Raw genomic sequence first — 5,420 nt, 5'->3', positions numbered from 1 at the left:
ACGATTGCTAGTTACGGAACCACTGGACCCTTTTACAGGTCTGCAACAGGTCCAAGAGTGAACAAAAGGCATGCAGGTTTATGCAGAGCTAAATTAACACTGAGGATCTCATAGTTCAGATGGGGGGTCCCTGAGGTAAAGCAAATCATATCAAATGGGCGTCCGTTGCCTAATACATATCAACCTGGGTGTCCTTGAAATACAATGTTGAGAATCGCTGTGCTATAGCGGAAAGGGCACATGTGTTAACAGTGTGAGTGAGTGGCTGATATACTTTGGGTTTATCTGCAGTCTTGCGTGTGGCCTACAGGTGTCACTATTGGCCTAAGGGTGAGATATTTTGTGCTGGACCTGCTGTGAGTTGAGCACACAATAAACAGAGAACAGGAAGAGATATGAGAACTTTTCCGATGTTCGAACGACGGAGCATGACAAATGTGAGCACAGGCCTACTGGAAAACAAAGACGTGTTTAACCACTCGGCATCATTCAAAAACATTCTAAAAAGAGCCCATGTGTAAAACCTTCTAATAACTGTGGTGGAGACATTTTGAAAAAATCAACAACATTTTGGAAATTTTCGACCATTTCTAAAAACTTTGGAAGGTAAAGAAAAGAGAGAAAAAAAAAGATTGTTGGAACATTTATGAAAGAGATTTCAAGATTATTATTATTTTCTTCTTCTGGAATGTCTTTAGAAATGTTTGAATATTGTCACCTATAATGACCATGTCCAAAATCAGGATGCCAGGTTGATGGTGGTTAAAACAATACACAGTATGTGTGTGCGACTGTGCGTGTGTGTGTGTGTGTGCGTGATCATAATGACCAGGTATACACACCCCAACTGGGTTTATGTTGAAGCACAATTTCGACCAATCGAACACAAGTGTGACTGTGTTACCGTGGAGACAGATTGTTGGCCTAAAAAAAAAGAAAAAAGGCATTTGTGTTTCTAGATGCAGGTGTTTAAAAAAAGAAAACGTTTAAAAATGAGAATGTTTACAATTTCATAATCTAAGTGAGAATGTTGTTCAAATATTACTCCTGCTCCTAACTTCTAAATACCAAGTGCAATATATTTTTATATTTGTGAGTTTTTTGCACTAGTTTTTCATACGGTTTGTTGTTTTATTTTTGTTTTTGTTTGTTGCTGCATTACATTATTGTTCTGATCTTAATGCTGTCATGTTTTTTCTTTTTCTTTTGTAATAAAATATTTCATAATAGCAGCTGGTTCATTCTTCAGTGCCCAATATTTCCCTGTTTTACCTTTTAGACTTTAAAATCCATTTCTAAATCACTCCATTAATGAATAATAGAATCAGTATCCTCTTCCTTGGAGTATTCTTGTTACTGTACATTTTGCACATAATGTGAAATTCTTCTATTCTTCATTTACCTATTAGCATTGTCCGGGGAGCAGTTACAGGTTAAAGTGTCTTACTCAGGGGCACTTTGACACAGCTGGTGGGTGAACCAAAGACCTTCTGGCTCCCAGGTGGCCTCTACCATAGACCAGGGGTCTTCAACAGGGGGTCTGGGACCCCTAGGGGGTCCTCCAAATCATAGAAACGTCTTTCTCCTTTTGAACCGTATGTCCTTATTCTGAGAACTTTAGACAAAAATAGCTGATCTACTCGCACGGCGAGGCGTTGTGAGCTTGTAGATCGGCCATTTTTGGTGTAGGTTTGGTGTAGAGGGAAAAAACTTTATTATTATTAAGTATTCACAGTGTTTAAATATCTGAAAACACAAATTGACATGAATCTAAAATATACTGAGGCTGTCAAACAATGAAACTATATGGAATCTATGAACAGGTTGTGGGGGTCCCTACTTCATCTCTCTCTCTCAACTAAGGGGTCCTTGGCCTGAAAACGTTGAAGGCCCCTGCCATAGACTGTAAAAATCAAACCCAAGTTTGAAGTGAGCGGTGGTGCATATGCGTGTGCGTGTGCGTGTGCGCGTGTGTGTGTGTGTGTGTGTGTGTGTGTGTGTACGCACGCACATTCTTCTCTCTCCAAATCAAAACACGTGTGTGTGTGCGTGCATGTGCGTGCGTGCGTGCGTGCGTGCGTGCGAGCGAGCGAGCGAGCGAGAGTGTGTGAGCCATATTTGCTCACTCAGGCCACCACTGGCATTGCAGTTGAAGCTCAGGGCAGGCTAGACTCAACAGCACCTCTCTGGTCAAACAGAGGTAGGGTCAGGCTACAGACAGACAGACAGACAGACAGACAGACAGACACAGACACAGACACAGACACAGACACACACACACACACACACACACACACGGCCACGTATAGGAGACGGTGTGACCACCGCTCAAAAAAAAGAGATGGACAAAGCTACGCCCATATACATAGATGGTAAATGAAGCCTATTAAGCAAGCGTGTGTGTCTTTCTACATCCTGTCCTGAAAATGGAAATGGTACCAGGATTCTATTGGCTGGGGCAGAGCAGGTCGGTTAATACATGCTATTGGTAGGGGGCTTGTCAATCGGGCTAGCCAAGGCCCCTCCTAATACATTAATGTATCATCAATTTTAAAATACACTGGACCATAAGGTGATTGAAAAAAGACTTTAAACTTGTGACTGGAATCATAAACTAGGCCTATCTATGACAATGTTTATTAAGGTAATACAATCATGTAAAGTTTGACAAAAACCCATTCACTTTCAATGGAGCATTTTCTTGTACCAGCAGGGGGGGAAACAGCGAAACTATTCCACAGTGGCCAATGTATTATAATTATTTGTATTCTTATTATTCTTTATACTATTTGATTTGTCCCACTCTCATTAGTCTATGTGGTTGGCCAGCATGAATAGGTCTACATGATGCACGTCATCCACACATGCATGCATTGAGCACACAGAAATGCATGTCTGCTTAACTCACACACACACACACACACACACACACACACACACACACACACACACACACACACACACACACACACACACACACACACACAAGTTCCTTTTTTCTTGTGCTTGTGTCTGCGGCACACTGCACACGTGGGGAGAGTAGGCTACTAGACTATCTGCTACGCCAGGAACTCTATGAGTGCACACCTACCCCCTAGTGGCGAAGAAAATAACTTCTGGGAACTCAGATTGGTGCACAGTGGCGTCTGAACGGCTTCATTAGCATAATGTATGCGAACCACGCCCACACGCATTTCCAAACCATGCCCCGCCCCTAATTTGCATATGTCGACTAAGCTCCTCCCCTTCATTTACGTACAGTCGTCTGCTTTTTTTACGCGCTGGGAAACCTACCTTAACGCCCTCATTAGCATAATGTATGCGAGCATAATGTATGCGGACCACGCCCACACGCATTTCCAAACCATGCCCCGCCCCCAATTTGCATATGTCGACTAAGCTCCTCCCCTTCATTTACATACGGCCGCCTGCATTTTCTACGCGCTGGGAAACGCCACTTAACAGCCTCATTAGCATAATGTATGCGGACCACACCCACACGCATTTCCAAACCATGCACCGCCCCCATTTTTTTTAAGTCGACTAAACTCCTCCCCTTCATTTACATACAGTCGTCTGCTTTTTTTACGCGCTGGGAAACCTACCTTAACGCCCTCATTAGCATAATGTATGCGAGCATAATGTATGCGCACCACGCCCACACGCATTTCCAAACCATGCCCCGCCCCCAATTTGCATATGTCGACTAAGCTCCTCCCCTTCATTTACATACGGCCGCCTGCATTTTCTACGCGCTGGGAAACGCCACTTAACAGCCTCATTAGCATAATGTATGCGGACCACACCCACACGCATTTCCAAACCATGCACCGCCCCCATTTTTTTTAAGTCGACTAAACTCCTCCCCTTCATTTACATACAGTCGTCTGCTTTTTTTACGCGCTGGGAAACCTACCTTAACGCCCTCATTAGCATAATGTATGCGAGCATAATGTATGCGCACCACGCCCACACGCATTTCCAAACCATGCCCCGCCCCCAATTTGCATATTTCGACTAAGCTCCTCCCCTTCATTTACATACAGTCGTCTGCTTTTTTACGCGCTGGGAAACCTACCTTAACGCCCTCATTAGCATAATGTATGCGAGCATAATGTGTGCGCACCACGCCCACACGCATTTCCAAACCATGCCCCGCCCCCAATTTGCATATGTCGACTAAGCTCCTCCCCTTCATTTACATACGGCCGCCTGCATTTTCTACGCGCTGGGAAACGCCACTTAACAGCCTCATTAGCATAATGTATGCGGACCACACCCACACGCATTTCCAAACCATGCACCGCCCCCATTTTTTTTAAGTCGACTAAACTCCTCCCCTTCATTTACATACAGTCGTCTGCTTTTTTTACGCGCTGGGAAACCTACCTTAACGCCCTCATTAGCATAATGTATGCGAGCATAATGTATGCGCACCACGCCCACACGCATTTCCAAACCATGCCCCGCCCCCAATTTGCATATGTCGACTAAGCTCCTCCCCTTCATTTACATACGGCCGCCTGCATTTTCTACGCGCTGGGAAACGCCACTTAACAGCCTCATTAGCATAATGTATGCGGACCACACCCACACGCATTTCCAAACCATGCACCGCCCCCATTTTTTTTAAGTCGACTAAACTCCTCCCCTTCATTTACATACAGGTCTGCTTTTTTTACGCGCTGGGAAACCTACCTTAACGCCCTCATTAGCATAATGTATGCGAGCATAATGTATGCGCACCACGCCCACACGCATTTCCAAACCATGCCCCGTCCCCAATTTGCATATTTCGACTAAGCTCCTCCCCTTCATTTACATACAGTCGTCTGCTTTTTTACGCGCTGGGAAACCTACCTTAACGCCCTCATTAGCATAATGTATGCGAGCATAATGTATGCGCACCACGCCCACACGCATTTCCAAACCATGCCCCGCCCCCAATTTGCATATGTCGACTAAGCTCCTCCCCTTCATTTACATACGGCCGCCTGCATTTTCTACGCGCTGGGAAACGCCACTTAACAGCCTCATTAGCATAATGTATGCGGACCACACCCACACGCATTTCCAAACCATGCACCGCCCCCATTTTTTTTAAGTCGACTAAACTCCTCCCCTTCATTTACATACAGTCGTCTGCTTTTTTTACGCGCTGGGAAACCTACCTTAACGCCCTCATTAGCATAATGTATGCGAGCATAATGTATGCGCACCACGCCCACACGCATTTCCAAACCATGCCCCGCACCCAATTTGCATATGTCGACTAAGCTCCTCCCCTTCATTTACATACGGCCGCCTGCATTTTCTACGCGCTGGGAAACGCCACTTAACAGCCTCATTAGCATAATGTATGCGGACCACACCCACACGCATTTCCAAACCATGCACCGCCCCCATTTTTTTTAAGTCGA

Source organism: Nannobrachium achirus (genome assembly GCF_963921795.1).
Source record: "Nannobrachium achirus genome assembly, chromosome: 15".
NCBI classification, from domain to species: Eukaryota; Metazoa; Chordata; class Actinopteri; order Myctophiformes; family Myctophidae; genus Nannobrachium; species Nannobrachium achirus.
This window is presented reverse-complemented; position numbering follows the sequence as displayed.